Source organism: Sorex fumeus, unplaced genomic scaffold (genome assembly GCF_029834395.1).
Source record: "Sorex fumeus unplaced genomic scaffold, SorFum_2.1 ptg000008l, whole genome shotgun sequence".
Lineage (NCBI taxonomy): Eukaryota > Metazoa > Chordata > Mammalia > Eulipotyphla > Soricidae > Sorex > Sorex fumeus.
The window spans coordinates 32,249,901-32,272,773 of record NW_026606065.1 but is presented as its reverse complement, the minus strand read 5'-3'; the positions used below and the strand labels follow the sequence as shown (position 1 = coordinate 32,272,773).

The 22,873-nt window shown below is 40.2% G+C and overlaps 1 pseudogene; it reads right to left on the bottom strand.

Moving 5' to 3' along the window:
- Positions 1-12,652: 12,652 nt before the first annotated feature.
- LOC130018865 (uncharacterized) lies at positions 12,653-15,495 on the bottom strand (annotated as a pseudogene).
- Positions 15,496-22,873: the final 7,378 nt, after the last annotated feature.

Sequence of the window (22,873 nt, the reverse complement as noted above, 5' to 3'; positions counted from 1 at the left end):
GTCAATACTCTTAACGTAGGTGTTTTTCTTTTCTAGAAGAACCTCCCAACTGTTATAGTGGACCCAGAGAATTCTCCAGTGATAATATGAAAATTGGTCAACTGGGTCTGTTGGTTGAGTTAGAAGGTTCTAGCATGCAGTGTTGCTGGCACAGGACTACACGGGCCATCCCAGAAGTGCTTAGGCAGCTCAAGAACTATTCCCAGTGGTGCTCAGGGGGTAAATGTAGTGTCAGAATTTAAACTAGGTTTCAGCACATACACCCATGATTGCTGATCTAGCTCCTCAGCCCCACGGATATTAACTTTCTGTTACCTCTTTCATAGGTGGCTGGTTCAAATGCTAAAAATGCTTTGTCTGGAAACCCAGGGAGCCTCCCACAATTATGATTTTAATTGATTATCCTTGGTTCAGTGCATGAAAAATAAATACTTTTAAGAGAGAAACATATTGGATAATGTAAATTTTTTTATAAAAATGGGAGTCAGTGATCTTTGAATTGTAAAATATAAGGCTGTTCATATATGCAGAACTAAGCAAATATAGTTTACAAACAAAAGCTCCTTCTATTCCTCCCTACTCCCCTGCTTACCCCCCACCCAGGTTTTCAATCATTCAACTTACAAACTGTAACTCAGAGTGGTAGAAGTGATAGAAACAAATGACATTCTCTATGTAGTAGGTGGAAAAGTGAGAGTTTTAAAAAGCCAGATGTTTGCTCATTATCCAGTTGCAAATTTTCCTCTCTCATTCCAAGGCCAGTGGTAGGTGCCTTAACAAAGCAAGACCTGGGAATCAATCATTTCCTGGGAAGCTACAAGGGGTGTTGGGGGTCATGGTCCCAAACTTGCTTTTGGTTGTCTTATATCAGAGTCAAAATTGAATAATCAGGGGATTGGGGCCAGAGTACAGCAGGTTGGGTGTTTTCCTTGCATGCTGCCCACCAGAATTTGATCACCAGCATTCTATATGGTCCCCTGAGCCCCATCAGAAGCAATTCCTAAGTGCAGAGTCAGGAGTAGCCCCTGTGCATTGCTGGGTGTGGCCCCCCAAAACAAACAAACAAAAAACTGAATAATCAAAATAGTGTACCTGCAGGAGGAGACACGCTAAAGAAGAGGCTTCTCAAAAGCGAGAGAGAGAGAGAGAGAGAGAGAGAGAGAGAGAGAGAGAGATAGGAGAGAGAGAGAGATTTCTCATTTGAGTGGCCACTGGTCATGGCCATGGTGGGAATGCCGCATTAAGCAGATTAAGCAGATCGGAGTCTTAAATTACCAATATGTTCTAAGTACACAATGTTCACTGTCCTGAAAAGGTAGTGCTACTCTTGCTTCATTTCTGCTGATATGGATGCAGAAAGATCTCTGCTTCCAAATGAATAAAAAAAAAAGGCAAGAGCTGCCTCACATCAGGAATCACACTCACACAAAGAAACAAAAGCTAAAAAGCCCCAAGAATGAGCAGAACCTGGATGGCCTAAGAAGTGTATTCAGTAAAAGCATATTCAGTAAAAAAATAAAAAAGAAAAAACATCCTGTTTCACTACACGATTGTGACTTTTTAAAATGGTTTCTATTTTCTCTTCTCAAAAGACCACAAAATATTTTTAGTCTGTTGAGTTAGCAATTGGATTAGCAACATCCTCTTTAGTTTCTGTGTATATAACACCTTGGTCTCTTTGGATTTTATTGTTTGACTGGTTTTTCTCACATCCGGTACATGCTCAATCTAATTAGCATGTTTTTTTTTCCTGGAATCTTTATTCTTTATGTAGAGTACATTGGTATTTAATATGGAATACTGTGCAGTTACATCTTTTCTGTATGCCTAACCTTTATGTCTTGCTGTGATTATCCTTTGCACGTATTATCTCTCTGTTTTCACGGGTGTGTTTGACAATTCCCTATTTAGTAGCATCTGGAAATTTCATTAATGAACATCTTCTTCCAAGTCGCTAATAGACTTGTAGCGCAAACTGAATCTGACGTGTGTTCCCAGGACTCTCTTCTGGTCATCTCCCTGCAGTTCAACACATTGCCCTTTATCACATCATTTTTTTGAGTCTTTGCCAGTCAGTTTTCCATCTTTCACATATTGTTCATACCCAGTCATTTTAAATGAAATTTTTAATTGGTGTTTCAGGTTCTTGCAGCAAGCTTTACATTTATTAAACACTAGCGAAACATTAATAGCGCTAAATTGGGTCACTAGGTCAATCATTTGCTTTATTTAATATGCATTTCTCCACCTACCTCCAAAATGAAAACATAAGGAAAGAACATAAATATTTTTGTGACAGATTTTTTTAAACTGCTTTCAGCGACTGTCTCTAGTCTTCTTAAATATTTAAGAATGCTACTTCTTTTGATAGTGTGTATACTATCATAATCCAGACAGTGATATAGATAACTAGCAAGAAAGATATTCATGCTATATATACCCTATAGCAACTTTAATATTAATCAGTTTTAAATATGTTCTTATAACCATGCCAAATTCCTAATAGGATTTGAGCTGTCTTATAATAAATTCACATTTGAAGTAAGAGCAAAACCAATTATCATAGAACATAGAAGATGGAACATATTTAACTGAGAAAGGAGAAAAGAAACATATTTTTAAAGTCCTTCTAAACTATATCAAGAATGGAGTTAGGAAAATCGTGGATAGTCTGAGTTTTTCAGCTGAATTTGGTTAAATGCTGACTCTTCCTCACTAGCTAAATGGTTAAAGCAAATTATGTAACTCTCTCAGCCTCTTACTTCATCAGTGCTATGGAGGTGATAAAATTTGACCATATAAGGATCTGTAAAGGTTATAGAGACATAAGGCCCTAAGATCTCAATTTATCATAGGATAGATAGATAGATAGATAGATAGATAGATAGATAGATAGATAATATTCCTGCCATCTCTTGTCTTTGTTGAAGCCAGAAACTGAGAAAAAAGCCTGGAATTGGCTTCCAAGTTCCCTCCATACAATGGCAAGTCCCATTGTCACAAATTCAATCATACTGTCAAACTACCCTCTGTCTTCCCATTACCTTATCACTATCTCAGTACATGTCCCCAGTTCAGCTCAGCCATATTCCTGCCCACTGCCTACAACTGAGTCAGATCTAACCTCTGAAAAGTGCAAGCAAGATCTGGCCCCTCTTTTGCTTCCACCTTGCCAGGAATTCCACTGCTCTGGTAGAGTATTCAACTCCTTTATTTACTCAGTATCTGGCAATTTCTTTGAGTCACAAATTCCACAAAGGCAGGGTCCAGCATGGCCTTTCTGCTCATACAGGGCAATCTTGAGAATGTTGCCCAGAACCCAGGAGACCCCTGCAAGTAGTTGCTTAATGAAGAAAGTTTTGCTCTCTTTTCTAAGATGAAAGATCATTTCTCCCGATTTGCTCCTGGTTTCTCTTTGCAGATTAACATTCTAAGATGAATTGCTCAGAGACATCTAGCAGTGAGAAAGATGAAACTGTCATCATTCCTGCATTGGCCCCATCATCATTACCTAGACGCTGACATTTAATAATCATTGAGTATTCAAAAATGCTGTGCTTATAGATGAAAGGATCTATTTGTTAAAGAGGAGGGGACAGAAATCAAAATGAAATCCTTTGATGAACATTGCATTCCCATCATTAGAATTCCATATAGGTATAATTGCTCCCTCAGAAATAGATTAAATACACACAGCATTTTAAATGACATTTTTTATATTGTTCAAGCACAGTTGTTGATAAATTATGAGTATTTTAAACCAGACGTGTTTCCTCTCCATCAATCAGTGTTATCATGGCCATCTATTTAATAAGATTATTTGCTAGTGCAAAATGAAAATGAGCAATGCCTGGAGCAGCATTAATACAGGGAATGATCAAATGACAGCACACCCACCATCTGATTCTCTCACCAGGACATGGTGTCTGGAGAAATTTGTTTTCCTTCATTCACACGCACCAGTGTAGCTTCTGCTAATGGGCTTTTTTTTTTCTTTCAGATGAGGAGTCATGAGTGCCTCTAAGCTTGGAGGTGCTAATCATTAGCAGTTATGAAGCATCTTTGAGAAACCACTCTGGCGTTCTCCCCAAAAGCTGAAGGTTGAGATGCTGCAGGGCTATTTTGGATGCTAGATTTGACATTTATGCTCATTTAAATCAGGAACATAATATATTAAGTTGACAAAGTAAAGTCATCAGCCTTTCAACTCAGCAATGCAGGAGAGTCCTCAGCTGGGCGCATTTGCCAAAAGTTCTAATGTACTCTTTACCTGAGCAATTTCTCTAAGAGCCTAAGATGAAACATGCTGAAAATCACCTGCAGCTAAAAACAAAGAAGCACACAAAATCTCTGAAGGAAACATTATTTTTAGTTTAAAAATCTGAAAAGAGCTTAGGATATGCTCAGGAGCAGAACTCATATTTCATATATATGAGGCCCTGGGTTCAACCCCTGACTGTATATGCACACACACATGCACAAGAAGAGGAAAAATGATATGTTGCAGGTTGTGGTGCCTTATGGACATAAGAAGGGAACTGTGCAGTATCAGAAATGCTAAGAATCAGGAGATAGAGAGACAGTGCAGTGGGTGGAGCATTTGCTTTGCACCACCCCTAAACACTACATTCATTCCCGAGAGGCATTGAAGGCCACTTCTGGCTATGGCAAGTTAGCTCCTGTGAAAAGGTACATCCTGCTACAGGTCTCCTCTGCTTGGCTCTGTTTGCTTAGTTCTTAACCGGAAGTGCATGTAAGGCATTTTCTTTGGCCACCAGGTCAATTCCTGGCAGACACCCAGTATGGTCCCCTGAGCACCTCCGGGAGTGATTCCTGACTGCAAAGCCAGAAGTAACCCCTAAAGACTGACAGGTGTGCCCTCCCCCCCCTCCCCCCCGCCGAAGAGAAGACAAAAAGGAAGGGAAGGAAAGGGAAGGGAAAGGAAAGGAAGGGAGGGAGGGAGGGAGGGAGGGAGGAGGGAGGGGGTAGGGAGGAAGAGAGAAAGAGAGAATGAAAGAAAGAAAGAAAGAAAGAAAGAAAGAAAGAAAGAAAGAAAGAAAGAAAGAGAAAGTAAGAAAGAAAAGGAAGAAGAAAGAAAGAAAGAAAGAAAGAAAGAAAGAAAAAGAAAGTAAGAAAGAAAAGGAGGAAGAAAGAAAGAAAGAGTAAGAAAGAAAGAGAGAAAGAAAGAAAGTAAGAAAGAAAAGGAGGAAGGAAGAGAGAAAGAAAGAAAGAAAGAAAGAAAGAAAGAAAGAGATAAGAAAGAATAAAAGACACAAAGAGTAAGAAAGAAAAAGAGAAAGAAAGAAAGAAAGGAAGGAAGAAAAAAGAAAGAAAGAAAGAAAGAAAGAAAGAAAGAAAGAAAGAAAGAAACAGAAATGCTCGGTATCATGGAAAGTTATTAGAAAGAAATTATGTCTCTAACTCTGATCATAGGAATTGATCAGATTTAGTGATATACCATTATTAGGTCATACCAGAATCAAAAATTAACATATCTTTATCATCAAAGAACTGGTTAAATATGTTAAGGTTAAGGTACACTGATTAAGAGGAATATTCCACTATAGTGCCTGAAAGATGCTTTTCATGTTAAACTGAGATTGGGGGGTGGGGTGGGGGAAATTGGCAAGATGCAGATCGAATATCATTGTTTATGAAAGGCATTTTTTTCTTTTCACATTTTCACATCTTTGAAATCAGGATGCATTTTTCAAATAATGGCCTGTCATAGTTTAAACGACAGAATATTTTAGCTATCATAACAGTCTAACAATACTGGCATGTCTTAAGGTCAGTGAGAACTTAAATGTAATGTAATACAGCAGTTAAATGAGAAAAAGTATAGATTAGTGTTAACTACGTATCACATGTGCAACAAAACAAACATACAAAAACACATGAATTTTCCCTCTTTATTAGATCATTACCATTGCCCATGAAAGAAACTTTTATTTATCCTATTAAAAGTTAAACAAATCTTTGGATCACATTTGGGCTCCCTCTAGTTATTACAGATTTTCTTGTCTTTCTTTTATGACAAAAGTTAAGAAAGTTAATATATCCTCATTTTCCCTGGTTTCCCTTTAGCTTCTTACTACTAAAATCCATTCTAGTTCATTTTTGTCCCACTAAAACTCTTCACGTCAATAGTACCAATGACCTCAATCTTGATATTAGAAGCAACTAATATCTAATAGATGCAACTTCCTCCATGTCTTTCCCTTAATATTATTATTTTAGCTGCGATGATACCTGACACCGGTTCTCTTTCCCAATTGATTCTCTTTCTGAGTGTTATTGTTGCTTCTACGTAGCTCTTCAGAATGAGTCATGTGTAGAATAGTGATGAGCCAGCCTAATTTAGTCTCATGTGGACCCTAACTGACTTCCATACTCATGTCTCCCAAACTCTTTCTTCATAGACTCTTATTCTGTGATAGCCACTGAACTAGCCCCATCTCTAAGGCTATTCAAGTATCATATGTCCTGGAGAATTTTTTAGCCTCCTTATATTTTGTGACTCAAATTTTCAGTTTCCTTACACACATCCCTGTTTGAATCATCTCCTGCATATTATCTTTGAATAGATGGCAAAATTAGCATACTTCACTTATATATTAGCTTATTTATTCCCTTTCTTTCCTTACTACAATATAAACTTCTTGCAGGTAAAGACTCTCTTCACTGATGCATACACTACACTCAAGGTGTAGATCACATGTCATTGTTTATAAAAGGTGCTTTGTCCTTTTCGCATATACTCAAGGTTTGACACATATGTGCAAAGTAAACACTTTTTAAAAAAAAATTATTAGTGAAATATCATGAGGTACCGTTGTAGACCTACAAATTTTTGTGCTTGGGTTTCAGTTATACAATGATTGAGTACCCATCCCTCCACAAGTGCCCATTCCTCAGCTCCAATGCCCCCAGCAGCCCTCCCACCACCCTCACCCCCCCCCCCCCATCCCACTCCATCCCTGTGGCAGGGCATTCCGTTTTGTTCTCTTTCTCCTTTTGGGTGCTGTGGTTTGCAAAAGAGGCATTGAGTGGCCATCGTGTTCAGTCTTTAGTCTATTTTCAGCATGCATCTCTCATCCTGGGAGGGTCCTCCCAACACCCTTTACTTGGTGTTCCCCTCTCTATCTGAGCTGCCTTCTCCCTCAGCATGTGCAGCTGGCCTCCAAGCCATGGAGTGAACCTCCTGGTACTTATCTCGGCTATTCTTGGGTGTTAGTCTCCCAATTTGTTACTTTATATTCCCCAGATGAATGCAATCTTTCTATGTCTGTCTCTCTCTTTCTGACTCATTTCTCTCAGCATGATACTTTTCATGTAGTACCACTTGCATGTAAATTTCATAACTTCATCTTTTCTAACAGCTGCATAGTACTCCACTGTGTAGATGTACTAAAGTTTCTTTAACCAGTCATCTGTTCTCGGTCACTCGGGTTTTTTCCAGATTTTGGTTATTGTGAATAGTGCAGCAATGAAAATAAAAGTGCAGATGTCATTTCAACTGTACTTTTTTGCCTCGCCTGGATATATTCCCAGTACTGATATTGCTGGGTTAAATGGAGCTCAATTTCTAATTTTTTGGAATCATCCATACTGTTTTCCAAAAGGGCTGAACCAGTTGACATTCCCATCAGCAGTGGAAGAGAGTTCCTTTCTTACCACATCCACGCCAACACCAGTTGCTTTTGTTCGTTTGGATGTGGACCAGTCTCTGTGGTGTGAGATGACATCTCATTGTTGTTTTGATCTGCGTCTCCCTGATTATTAGTGATATGGAGCATTTTCTCATGTGCCTTTTAGCCATTCAAATTTTTTCTTTGGGAGTTTCTGTTCATTTCATCATCCCATTTTTGGACAGGGTTAGATGTTTTCTTCTCGTAGAGTTCAACCAGTGCTTTCTATGTCCTTGATATCAACCCCTTATCAGATGGGTATTTGGTAAATATCCTTTCCCATTCTGTAGATTGTATTCTGGTTATTGTATCCTATGAAGTGCAGAAGCTTCTTAATTTAAGATAGTCCCATTTGTTTATCTCTGTTTCCACTTGGTTGGTCAGTGGAGTGTCATCTTTGAAGATATCATTAGCCTCAATATTGTGGAGGATTTTGCTGACCTTGTTTTCAATGTACCTTATGGATTTGGACCTGATGTTGAGATCTTTAATCCATTTTGATCTGACTTTTGTGCATGGTGTTAGGTTGAGGTCTAAGTCAATTTTTTTTGCATGTGGTTGTTCAGTTATTCCAGCACCATTTGTTGAAGAGGCTTTCCTTGTTCCACGTCAAATTTCTTGCTCCCTTTTCAAAGATTAGATGTCCATACATTTGGGGTTGTGTGTTCGGGTATTCCAACCTGTTCCATTGGTCTGAAGCCCTGCCTTTGTTCCAGTACCATGCTGTTTTAATTATGACCACTTTGTAGTAGAGTTTGATGTTGGGGAGGTTAATGCCTCCCCATGTCTTTTCCCCAATAATTGCTTTAGCTATTCGTGGGCGTTTGTTGTTTCATATGAATTTCAGAAGTTCTTGATCTATTTCTTTGAAGAATTTCATGGGTATCCTTATAGGGATTGCATTGAATCTGTATAATGCTTTCGGGAGTATTGCCATTTTGACAATGTTGATTCTTCCTATGCATGAGCAGGGGATGTGTTTCCGTTTCCTCGTGTCCACTTTTATTTCATAGAGTAGTGTTTGGGGACCCTGGCCTGGGGCATCTGCCTCCACTTCCACAACAAGCGCCAGCCCAACTAGTCGCCACCCCTCCCCAACAGCTCTATGGACTAGCATCTGGACTGGCTGGGGGCGTGGCCACAACTCAAGGGAGGGACTCCCTTAAAGTGGACGTGGCCTCCTTGGGATGGGCGTGGCCTCCTTGGGATGGGCGTGGCCTTCTTCGGGGTGGGGGGGCAGGTGCTCAGTTACCGCAGTTATATTCCCCACTTCTAGCACTCTGGACTTTCATCTCAGCCTTTTTCACCTAAATCTTTGGAAAAAATTCTGGCCACCTCAACTACAATACAATAATCCATTGGCATACTGCAATTCTAACAAAAGACCAATATGCAAAGAAGCTATACAAGCCCTGTAAAAGAGCACCTCCTCCAAAGCTTCACTAGATGCCCATCATAAGCCAACAAAAAATTCATGAGGGGATGGTCAGACTCTAGACAGGGAGAAGGGTGATCACCATCGACCAATCATATTCAGAATCCTTTCCCAAGATAAGAGGGAACAGTACTAGTGAATTTCAGGGCTTTAGAACTAGACAACCAAAACAACATGATGAAACAGCAAAAATCTCCACTACAAGGAGAAGACAAAGAAAAGAGTCCCGAATCCTCAACTGGGGTTATCCACAAATATGCTCTCTCCCATAAAGAATTCCGAGATGAAATGCAGAGGATGTTCAAGGATCTACTCAAAGAATCAATGGAGGAGATATCCAGAAAACTAAAGGAAGAAACGAAAGAAACAATAGAACAGATAGTCTAGAAAATACAGGAAGAAATGAGAGCAGAAATAAAAAAGCTACAAAAAGAAGTGTCACAAATAAAGGATTCGGTACCAAGTAAATACTTGTTTCATTCCTTCGAGGGCATAGCATAGTTCTGGAAGGGAATAATCCGAGGGATTGATGGCAAAGATTTCTGTGTAGAGAAATGGGTTTCTAAGATAGAAATGGGAAAGGGAAAGATATTTTATTCCGTATAGATTTTTTTGTTTGACTTTTATGCTGTTGCATATTTAAAACAATCTGATCATGTTTCAAGTTAAAAATATTGGGTAAAGGCTCTAATTTCAACTATCTGAGTTAGGATGAAGTGACAGATTTTGAATTTAGAGTGTGAATTATTCCATACCCAATTAGGCCCACTTATTGCTCTCTTTGCTTTGGATGTGGCTCTGTTAGTCATCTGTTGATTTAATATAAGCCAGTATGGAGGAACATTGGTAATACTCCCCATCACTAATTCATTAGTTCTTTTTCCATTGTCTGGCTTTTAAAGAGGATTTTCACAACAGTTTTGCCCACACAAATAGAGCTTTTGAGATCAAAGTTAAATTTTCCCTGTGAGCCACAAAACAAGATTTCATCTTCTTTTCTAAGAGGGAGATAGCGGCCAGTTTGAGGTTGGCAGATGGGTAGCTGCTCACAAAATGGACCAACTCTGTGACTCTGGCAACAAGACCAGGGCTGAAGCAATATTCGACTAAATAAGCGCCAGCTAGCAGCAAGCACGTTATGTGGGAAGTTAGTAGTAGCAGTTATGATGTTGCTAAGCAAAGGCACTTTATTAGCATTAAGCATTTTCCCTTCAGCTGAAGTATAAACTCACAAGGGGAAACAACCCAGTCTTTATTATTTCTAAAGAAACTTTCTGTCTCGAAAACAATTTACTGCCACCACCAGAAACATGTCTTGTTTTAGAAGAGTGTATATTTGGCCACCATTTAACATTATAGGCATTAGTAAAGTCTTGAAATTATCTTAATGTGTATATTTTCCCTGCCACTGTGCAACACTTTTCAATCTCGAAGATTCCCTTGCTTTTTAACCTGGTCAAACCTATTTTGAGAGCTTCTCAACCGGAGATGATTCTGAGAAGAATTAAGTTTTTGCAACAAATTGATATGAATGAGTGGGTCAGACTCATAAAGAGACAAAAAGTGACCATTGTCATGGTTAATTTTGATCAATCTTTATTTTGCACACCATACTAGAAAGACCTTGTCAACTAGCAGCTGGACTCCTGGTTTATAGAAATACTGATTTTTTTTATCCTACTTCCATTCTAATGCTCATTGTGGCAAACTATATGCCTCATTGTGGCAAACATTTATAAGTCATAATTTTGTGAAGAATTTATAGGCCATATCATGCAAGTATGATAGTTCTATATATGATAGTGCTATACCTCATCTGAAGAGTGACTTTTAAATCCTCAGGCGATTCTGTAGTCCTCCTTGTTCTTGGCATATTTACTCTGTGATTCTGATATTTGCTAGAAGTTGAGAACTACTGAATGAGATGATGAAGAATAAATAGAAGGCAACATCATTGTCCCAGTCTTAACAGTACAATTCGTTCAGAGAAAATTTCTTCCTATAAAGCTGTTGGTATTCTTCCCAAGCAATATGACAGCATGCAAGACTCTCAGCTAAGATGGCTCCCTGAACACATAGGTAGATATAAGAGTGCCAGACTAAGTCTGGCAGAATTATGAATGCAATTGCTTCTCTCTATGCTCTTCTACCATCTTTGTAATTCTTTGACAACAAATAGTTAACAAATATTCCCGTCACTGTAGCAAGATTGAGTTCTATGATATATGACATTGTACCAGCATCCCAGCTAAGTCTGCATTGATGATGATGGTAAGAAAAGGTGAAAATAACTTCATTTACTCAGGGCAAATGAAATTCAATATAAATGTTTACTCTAGAGTAGAAAAAAAAGTGGATCATACCCTAACAAGTCGTGGAGGACTGGAGGAATGGAATTTGAAGCCTGGCAAGCTACCCGTGACATATTCAATATGCCAAACACAGTAACAACAAGTCTCAAAATGGAGACGTTACTGGGCCCACTGGAGCAAATCGATGAACAATGGGAGGACAGTGACAGTGACAGTTACAGTGACAGTGAAATTAAAATATTGCTGGAGGTACGGTGCCACCAGCAGGTCAATCTGTACCTGTGAGGAGAGTGCATCAGCAGCCTAAGGCACCTTCAGACTTCCAGATACCCCAAAATTGCTTCTGTGCCTTTGGCCAGACCCCAAAAACACGGGGCAAAGTTTACCAAGCAAGTAAATGGCAAAAATTAGGTATGTGGGAGACACACCCACAAACCACCTCTGGCTCAGTTATATAATTGGAGGCATGGCCTCTCTGGTTCCTGATCAAACTGCTTAATGGCCATGATCCCAGAGACTCAGAAACCAATCTCGAAACCTAGCAGCGTTTGGCAGAAATGCATCCAGACCCCGCAGTAGGTTACTGTCACCTGGCCACCCCAGGGGGAAAAGAGTGTTGTCTGAACAGCCTCTCTGCCTACTGATCAAGCTGCCTAATGGCTCTGATCCCAGAGACTCAGGAACAAATCTCAGAACCCAGCAGGTTTTGGCAAGAAATCTCTCCATATTTAATTGTTAAAATTTCAGAATTTCAAAATTGCACAGCCTCTGCTGCAGCGAGATCATATGTTATTCATAACAAGCAATAGAAAACTGCTGGTGCCCTTTCGGCAGATCTGAGTGTTGAGGTAAAATCCCAAATAACAATGGTAGCTCTAGTGTCAAAATATTGAATGTAATCAAAGTAGAGAGAGAGAGAGTAATGTGGGAATCATCTGCCCCACAGGTAGGAGAAGGGTGTGGATGTGGGTATACTGGGGGTTTTGGTGGTGGAGAATGGGCACCGGTGAAGATATGGGTGTTGCATTGTATGACCGAGACTTAAACCTGAAAGCTTTGTAACTGCTCTCATGGTGAATCAATAAATAAAATTATAAAAAAAATTATAAATAAAATTATAAAATATGGAAAAAAGTAAGGTGAAGTTCATTCACAATTCAATCAGTCTAATCAGTGGCTGAGTAAATAGCAGTACTCCTACATAAATCACTTAATCACTTAACTTCCCGTTAGTCCTCTATTTGCTCGAGCGGGCCCCAGTAACGTCTCCATTTGTCCCTGTCACGTGCTAGTGTAGCCCAATGGCATCTGTTCGCTCTGGGAACATGAAGGGCCTCAAACCGATCGTTCATGATCTTGATGAAGAAGTCTGACCATCTGGTAGGTGGGCAGCCACACGGTCTTTTGACATCCCATGGAATCCAGTCAGTAACAGCTCTAGTCCAGCGGTCGTCTTTAAATCTCATTACATGACCAGCCCATCTGATTTTCGACACCTTGGCAAATGAGACAGCGTCCCTGATTCTTGATCATCAACGGATGTCAGAACTCCGGATTCTTTCTCTCATTTGAGTGAAACATGATATTCCAAGCATAGCTCTTTCTATTCTTCTTTGGGAGACCTGAATAGCGTTCTCATCTTGTTTGCGTAGGTAGGGCCCAGGTCTCTGAGGCATATGTTAATGCAGGAAGAACAGTGGAATCAAAGAGATGTGCCTAGAGCCGGAGGTTCTTCGTCCTCTTAGCTATTTCTTCGACGTTCTTGAAGGTGTTCCAAGCCGCTCTCTTCCTCCTGCACAGCTCGGGTGCCAGGCCATTTGTCATGTTGACCTCTCAACCTAGGTACACATAGCTGTTGCATTCAGACATGGTCGTTCCATTGAGAACGAATGGGTCGTCAGGAACAAGGCTGTTTCTCATAAACATTGTCTTCGTAAGATTCAGCTGTAGTCCTACCTTTCCACACTCACGGTCAAAGTTGGCCAGCATTTGTGCCGCTTTACTGATGTTTGGTGTTATTAAAACAATGTCATCAGCAAAGCAGAGGTGGTGTAGTTGCCGACCATCTATCTTCACTCCCATTCCTTCCCATTCCAGTCGTCACATGATGTTCTCGAGGGTGGCACTGAAGAGTTTCGGTGAAATGGTATCACCCTGCCGCACCCCTCTCTTGACATCAATGATCACTTCTTTGTAGAATGGTGAGATCCTGGTAGTGAATCCGCAATACAGTTCACGGAGGATCCTGATGTATTGGGCTTGAATGCCCTGATTGGCTAGGGCTTCAATGACCGCTTCCATCTCAACAGAATCAAAGGCCTTCTTTAAATCAATGAACGTTAAACAGAGTGGCATCTTGAACTCCCGAGAAACCTCAATGAGCTTGGTTATTGTGTGGATATGGTCGATGGTGCTGAATCCTTTGCGGAACCCTGCTTGTTCGCATGGTTGTCCTTCATTTAGTGTTCTGCCAATCCTATTTAGGATGACTCAAGTGAACAACTTGTAGATGACAGACAATAGGCAGATCGGGCGATAGTTGCCAATGTCATGGATGTCTCCCTTCTTGAACAGTAGTACGGTCCTGCTGGTTTTCCATTGGGATGGAACCTTGCATTCAGACAGGTAGCGAGTGAAGAGCCGAGCCAGTGTATTGATGAGTACTGATGGCATGTTCTTCAGGTGTTCAGGTCTGACCTTGTCTGGGCCGGGTGCTGTTTGTTTCTTTACCGACGAAATGGCATGTCGGATTTCAGAAGGGAGAACGTTGGGAACGACATATCCATCCTGTGGAATTTGGTATGTCGGCAAGTGGACATGGCTATCGAAGAGATTTGAGTAGAAGTCATGGATAATCTTCTCCATTGCCGTTCTGGAGGATGTGATGGATCCATCAGGACATCGGAGGGCAGTCATCTTAGTCTTTTAGTTGGCGAAGGACAGGGGGCGTTACGAATACATTTCCCAGCTTCTTCCGCATCTACCAGTACTTCTGCTCTTCTCTCTTTGAGGTCTTCCTTGATCGCATCTCTGCACTGTTTTGCGAGCTCGGACGTTAGCTTGCAGTTGCCTGAGGCATGCGCCAAACCATGCTGGCGAATTAGCTCAAGAGTTTTCGAAGATAGGCGATTTTTTGTGGCTATCTCTCTCTTGGCGTTCCTCGCACATTCATGGAGGTGCTGAACCAGTCGATCGTATTCCTCGTCAATGTTGTCAACAATGGCATCTTCCCATGTTGCCGCAATAGTGCCAAAGAGTTCCCAGTTGGTGGTCATTCTGGGAGTTCTCTTTTTGAACTTTGCAGCCCTTTCTCCCCGCTCTGTGAAGTAGAATTTTGCACGAAGGAGACGGTGGTCCGATCCCGTTCGAAATTTTGGGACAACAGCGACATCGGTCAGGCAAAACCGTCGATTAAATATGATGTGGTCTATTTCGTTGTGGAATCGTCCACTGGGAGACTCCCATGTCCAACGTTTAGATTCTGCCTTCTGGAACTGTGAGTTACCATGAATGGTCTTGGTCGACATGATGAACTCAGACAGTCTCTCACCCTGTTCGTTCCATTCTAGGCCATGGGTCCCGATGTGAAGTTCTTCAGCTGATCTTCTCGGTCCTATCTTGGCATTAAAATCACCCACAATGATCTTGTAGAAGGTGTGGTCTTCTTTATAGAACTTCTCTAGCTCCATGTAGAACTTCTCGATTTCTCTTTCACCATAATGAGATGTTGGTGGGTAGACAACGAAATAGAAACTGCAGGCAGTGAGCCACATCTATTCAAATGTAAACGTCCGATTCAGGTTGTTAGGCATTCGAATAAATCAATGGTCTTGGCCGAGTTTGTGTTGACAAGGACACCGACGCCTCCAACACCTCTTTTATCGCATGTTCCGAGGAACAATTCTTCTCCAGTGTCGAAAATGGCATGGTGAGATTCGTGCCTTCTTGTCTTGGTCAGACCAATTATGTCGTACTTGATCATTAGCGCTTGTACCATCAGGTCCTCAATGGATGCATCTGATGCTAGCGTACGTGCATTGAAAGTACAGACGATCATTTTTGTCTTCCTTCGTTGTGGCAGCCTATGTCGGCCTTGAGATTTTGTCGGCCTCTCCTTTCTCATCCTTCTCAGTGCTGCCATGTCGGTGAAGCCTTCAGGGTCAGGTGAATGAGACTAGTTGTAGTTACTTGTTTTGGCATATCGAATACACAGCTGATAGCTTGCCAGGCTCTTCCTTGGGGGCGGAATACTCTCGGTAGCTTGCCAGTCTTTCCGAGAGGGATAGAGGCTTTTGGGGCGACCTCTAATCACCCTTGTAGGTGTTACCATATTTGAACCCTATCAAATATGGTACGACAATTCCGGAAGATGGGTATTTAGTGTCTTATGATGTGTTGCAAGCAGTCGCGCGGGTCCGGAAAGCGTCCTGGAGTGTGGTGACGGCTGGGTAGTGGTAGTAGTGTCAGTCAGACTCCTACATAAAAAATAATTTAAAAAATTAAAATATTTAAATATGGCAGGAAAAAAATTGTTAAAACCAGAACAAATAGGAAAAAATAAAATAAGGGGCTTTTAAATTATTTTATACACATCAATGATCTCAATAGGTAGAAGAGCAAGATAGTTTTAAAATGCATAGATATTCTTTGGTATAAAAAAGAAACCCCAAATTCATCTATATTCTATTTACAGATGATATACAAATTGGCATGACTAAAACCTAAGGACAGAGAAAGATAGAAAGTGACAGGAGGGTAAAGGAACACCAGGTGAATGTTAGCAACAAATGTCCTCCAGGCCACTGCGCTCACTTATTGATTTTGTTATTCACGGCTATAATATTTCCAAGCCTTGCACATTTTAAAGGAAGAGGGACACATAATTAAGTACAATGAGTTTAGATTCACGATATGACAGCTGAATACTTAGGCTGGATTTCAAAGCTGAAGTCATTTCTCTATGAAATGACAATTTCTAGTTTGCTTTCATACAACAATATAGCTCCATCATTAGACATCCTTTTTCTTATCAAAATGCTATTGATGAGGATAGTTTCTGTATGAAGTAGGAAATGACATCCTATTTATGTTTTATCTCCTGAATACACGACCCAGGAGACGGAAATCTAAAAAATTAATTGAGGAAAATTGAGCAACCTGTTTATAAAAATTTGATTATAGTTCCAATGATGGAGTGGAGAAAGAATCTCCTCAGGAAATACATAACACTTGCTTTAACCCTTCCTCTTTATTCTCCAGGATTTATAGAGAAACATTGCTGATTTTTGGAAGAGGGAGTACATTTCTTCATATGGCTTCAGTAATGACCATGCCATCTCTGAAGACAGTTCCGGTTCTTCCCAGGCTTCATTGCCAACTTTGCATGATCAAATCTGGTTTTATTTATCCCAGGGAAGCTGGTGGGTCTCCTGATGGTCACAACAGTGGTAAAGTTATGTCTCAAGTCATCCTTTGTTCTGAGCTATTCATCAGAAGTATCTGCAAAGATAGGCATTTAAGTGAGTTTGAAGAAAGTGAAGAGGTTCAAAATATGCTTTAAAATGAATACTATTGGACAGTTACTTGGATGATGATGATATTGACATGTTCTTGGCTCTTTTGGACTGAACATTTGTATGGGGAGGGAAAGCCTCTAGTTTTTTCCCTGTAGAACATCCATTAAACATCCTCTATTCTCTTTTTGGAGCTCTTCGTTCTGTGAGTGAAATCCCATAATGACAATGAAAATCCTGCTTAGTGAATAACGGATCTCTCTATTCTCTTTGAAGGGGGGAAACAGGGGCCGATTCTTTATAGTTTTTCTGAAGCTCTTCATCCTGGTACTCTAAGACACAGCTGGTGGTCTTTTCTTTGTTAGCTTGACAATGAGGATGTTGTGAATCAGGATATTTCAAGGCAGCTCATTGAAATATACATTTGGGGGTAGTGTGTAATTTTTGAATATTTATCAATCAGATGCTTAAAGAGCATACCACATAAAATGATTTGTACCTTACAACTCCCTTTCTTGGCCCTGATTTTTTGCACCATAGAACTATAAATCATGATTTCTGATTCCCTTTAAAAAATAGACACTCATTCTCTAGGACCAGCTATTTCTTTTTGTTTTGTTCATTTTTTTAATCAAAAATATTATCAGGATTTTGATTCCATAAGCTCCTTCATGTACATGCTTTTTCCCTATTAATCCCCCCACAATCTTGGAATAATTATTTAAAGAATATTGCTATTAAAGACTCGTATCATCTTGGACATGCAAGAAGTACAAATACAAAACATGTGTTCTGTATAAAATGCATAGTTTTCATTTCATCGATCACATTACTACTTAAACTTATGGTAAAGGAGTCCCTTATTGCATATAGCCCATTGCACACATCCAGGAATGACTTGGGAGTGACCCCCTGAGCACAGAGCCAGGAGTTATCCTTGAGCAAGAATAGATAGATAGATAGATAGATAGATAGATAGATAGATAGTTGTTCGTGTATATAGGGAAGAAATAAACTTTTACCTTATATTGTCCCTCTTTTTGTAAAGATGATAAGTTTTTCATTGGGCTTGGGAATTTTAAATTAATATTAGAATTCTGGTTATAAGCCAATGTTTATTTTTTAAACATCAATCTTGTAGAAGCCATAAAGAAAATAATGATATTTTGCACAGCACTGTATGTAAATCACAAACAAATTTATAAATAAGAATATTTTAAAGTGAACAATGAGGTAAAATCAGTAGCTCCCATATGGAGGGAAGAAGTGATTTTCTATTCAGGATATCAAACAAAACTAACATGATATTAATGTCTGAATGAGCAGGCTTCCCATTTTTACATGCATGAGGGGGAGGTTGAGGATTGGCAGTTGCAAGTATAAATCAAGTCTGGTAATATCTGTGTGAATAAGTGTTTGACATTTTCAGTTGGAAGGGAGCAGCTTGTCTTCAGCTCTGAGAAGCCTTCCCTTGCAGCCATCATCTTTTTCCTCTTTCGATAAACCAGGTTTTTAATATCAACTTTGCATCAGCAAACACACTGGAGTCCAGAGGACAGAACTTTCTGGGGTGGTGAGGCAGCCAAGACCAAAGGAGAAATGTGACTCATTGGCCCAGCAAAACCAAATCTGTTGCTTGTGTGTTTGCCAGCATGTTTTTTTTTACATTTGTTCCATTTGTTCTGTGTTTTATAATTTCCTCAATCTAAAGAATTAGGGTGCATAATGGTGAAATAGACAGTAGATTGTTGTCTACATCATCTTTCTTTTCTTTGTCAACTACCTACAGAAGAATTAAGTTTCTTAAGAACCAGCTGTTGGGGACTGAAGTGATAGTACAGCGGGTAGGGCATTTGCGTTGCATGTAGCCAACCCGGGTTCAATTCCCAGCATCCCATATGGTCCCCGGAGCACCACCGGGAGTAATTCCTGAGTGCAAAAGCCAGGAGTAAACCCTGTGCATCACCGGGTGTGACCCAAAAACAAAAAACAAACAAACAAACAAACAAACCAAAAAAAGAATCAGCTGTCTACATTGCAGCCCCGAGTTGAGCTATAACATTTATTGGTGAAGGCTACCCAGTGGACAGATATTGTGTGATTCCCTATCCAAGGGAAGACATAATGCTTACTAAGCCCAAAAGATCACTCAGAGACAACTGAGCTCTACACCAGTCTCAACTGCTAATCATAGACCTTTCCAAGACTCTTGGCCTTTGTGAAAGTGAAAGATTTTAAATAAATACTTCCTAATGACCCTACCAAACTCCAACACTGAAATGTCATTCACTTACCTTTCACTGACTTCTCAAAGAGAAGATACCAGGAGGTCAAAAAGCAAATATAAGAAACAGTAACAAACAAGGGTGGTATCAAAATATGTTGAGATAGGCAGCAAATACTCAATCAGATTTCATAAAAATTGCTGACCCCTCATTTTAATAGACATATATGGCTGAAATTCATGTGAAAGAGATAGAGTAAATGTTTGATGAAAATGTAGATCAGAACAGAGCAGGAGATGTAACATTCTAACATACACCAAAAATCTAGACAATTACCCTAAAAAGTCATAGTTTCTTTGGAGAACTAGTATTGACATGGATGAAGGGGCAAGACCAGACCTCTTTGTGTAGGTCAAAGAGTTTTGTAGTATGGGCTGTATAATCTCCCAGGGTGGCCAGAGAAGGCCCGGTGACAGTGACTCTCCCCTGTAGTCTGGGCTAGGGAGGCCTCAGGCTGCTCCCCCACCAGGGGTGGCCCATGCCATGGGCAGATGGAGGAGGAAACCAGGGCCAAGGGTGTTGATTGATCAGTTGCCGTTTATTCCATTCTCCTCACATGCCTGTTCTAGTCACTCTGAGCCCCCCATTCTAGTCTCACATTGCCCCTCATTCCTGTCTCGTTCTGTCTCTCCCGTTCATCTTTCTGGGCTTCATCTCACAGCCTGGACACTCTCTCTCTCTCTCTCTCTCTCTCTCTCTCTCTCTCTCTCTCTCTCTCTCTCTCCACGTGCCTTCTCCTGTATTATTCTACATTCTTCTCCCTCTGTCCCCCTTACTAGTCTCTCTGCATTCTGTCTCGCAGCCCTTCTTTCTCTCTTTTCTCTCTCCAACTCTCTCTTCTCTCCCCAACTCGTCTCTCCATGCCTAGCACTCTGAGCCAATGCTACACCCAGTCTGGTAGCAAAATCAACATAAGAAAGCCATTCCTGACTGCCAGGCTAAAGGGCAGAAACACCACCTAGAGGTATTCCTCTTCACCTTAGTCTAATAACTTAATTAACATCTTAATATTACTTATTTTTGTATGGACACAGAGATACATTGAGACTTGTAGGGCAGCTCTCCTAGGAACATCTTGCCACAGACTCAGACTACAGTCCTCAGGCCATATTAATCATTCCCAATCCTAACAGGGTCCGAATCTAGTTATTACTTTTTGGATCATGACAGCATTTGTCCATGACCAAGCACTTAACTTATAGTTAAGCATTATGGCACTTTGGTCAGGCCCATCTCGATGCCAGGGTAGCACATAGCTCACCAGTTGCCCTGGGTTCATCCAGTCCCTCGTTGGGACCCTGCTTTTGAGGGTGCTAGGAAGTTAGGGCAACTGAGGCTTAAGCCGAGAGAATAGATGCCCAAGAGGTAAATATCATTGAGAGTCAATAAACCCCCATGTTACAAAAGCATAGCATTTACTCTCTTCTTATGCCCATATAAAAAGAACATTGCTCTGAATTAACTATACAAAGGACTTAAGGAGAAGAGAAAAACAATATTTACAAGTCAACAGAGCACAAAGAAAGAAGTTACAAATAAACACAGAGAAATTGGAGCACTGTGATGGGAGTAACCCAATAAACTTAAGCTCTGTGGCAAGGCAGAAAGGACAAACCAATGTTATCCTACAATGTGCCAATTGTAGTCAACCTATTTTCAGCATATCAGAACTCATCTCATGGTACAAAATTAATTAGATTTCCAGTTTGACTCCTGCTGATAGGGAGTTTGAGACACAGCCTTGGAACATTATATTTAAACACTAGTATTGTTCTTATAGCCATTCACCTTCTTATAGAACCCCACTTCTGGGTACCTGACCTTGTGGATAGTGCCTTCCATATTCAAGATTTTCCAGAGCTGTAGAGGGACAAATCCCAAGAAATGCATGGGAGCAACAGTTTTTGACTGAATTGGTCTTTGTTTCAAATATAAATTGTAAGCTCTAGTCAAAACAAAAACAATGCCCCCCTAATTAGTTGGGGGTCAGTTTCCTAGAGTCAGGTCTAAGCTAAAGAAAAGCTGGCCTATCAAAGCTGGAAAGAACTCCATTTGGAAATTATCCACCACAGCTCCTGCTTTAAAGAATGAGTTTTATTGCCAAAACAAATGGAAAATAAGGGAACTGATATATAGCTAAGAAACCCACAGCATTATTTGATAAAGTCCCAATTCTGCATTGAGAAGTTAAAGACTGTAAGGGCTATTGTGGAATGACTAACATGAAAGTTTTGTTAGTGGTAAAAATGGCTTCAAACTCAAAATTCTGTTTTTCTTGTAAGTACCCAGAACAAAAATTCCTTAATTCCCCCTCAAATTCTAAAGCCAAAAACTGTACACCAAGTCAGATATATACAAGAAAGATGTAACTATGTGGACCTAATTCATCTTTGTTTAATGCTTAGTTTTGATTGACTACAGACTACAACCCTCCCGTTGATTGTCGATTTGCTCGAGCGGGCCCAGTAACGTCTCCATTGGAGACTTTTTTTGTTGTTACTGTGTCTGGCATATCCAATACTCTCGGTAGCTTGCCGGGCTCTCCGAGAGGGGCGGAGGAATCGAACTCGGGTCGGCCATGTTGGCCGCTTGTAAGGCGAACGCCCTACCCGCTGTGCTATAGCTCCAGCCCTAGTTTTGATTAGTGGCTTCAAATGCTTTGGGTAAACCAAGAAAATGGAAGGCACTTTCAAGAATAAATCAGTCTTCCATATTTTTTGTTAACACAAGAATGACATTATTTTGGAGTCGACATTGATCTTGCATGAAATCAGGAGTTATCAGTCTAAGTGTTGATTTTTGAGTAAGAATTGTCTTGTAGAGCCTTAAGAGATAGTATAAGTGCTTTCCTTGCACATGGGTTCAATGCTTCGCATCCTAGATGGTCCCTTGAGCCCTGCCAGAAGTGATCCCTGAGTGCAACTAAGTCCTTAACACAACCTGATATCTGGTATAGCCCAAAAACAAAAAGAAATGTTATGAAATATATATTTGAAAGACTCTTTATTTTTGGATGTTATTTGGAAAGTTCTACTTGCAGGCCAAAATTTCCCTTGTAGTTCTAATAATGGTATGTTATTTGGTTTATAAAATCACTTTATAAAGAAAAAGAGTACAGCAGGTAAAGCACTTTTTTGCTTATATCAAACTAAGAGTTCAATCCATGGTACCCCACGTAGTCATCTAACCAATGCCACAAGTGATTCTAGAGCCAGGAATAAGCCTGAACACTGCCAGTGGTGGGCCAAAACAAACAAACAAGCAAAAAATTCACTTTACAGATATGCCCATTATGTAAACATACAAGTTGCATTGCAAAACCTGACCTCATTGATAAAAAGTAGACAGCTAGTAAAGATCATTGAATACTGTAAGGCTTTAATGCCATTCTTGCCATGGTATTAATACATGTTTTTGGTTTGATGTCAGTTGTTTGTTAAGGAATTATAATAATATTTTCCAAAATGCTTTGCTTTGACTTCCATTACGCTGCGAGACTATTTTTTCCCCAACCTCCCTACCATCTGTCTTGATTCTGCTCTGGAAAATCTCCCTGATATTCCATCCAGAAGGGCTAAGTGAAATCAATATGGCAACAGCAGATTGCTGATGCATTCCAGCTTTTAAGTGGGATGTT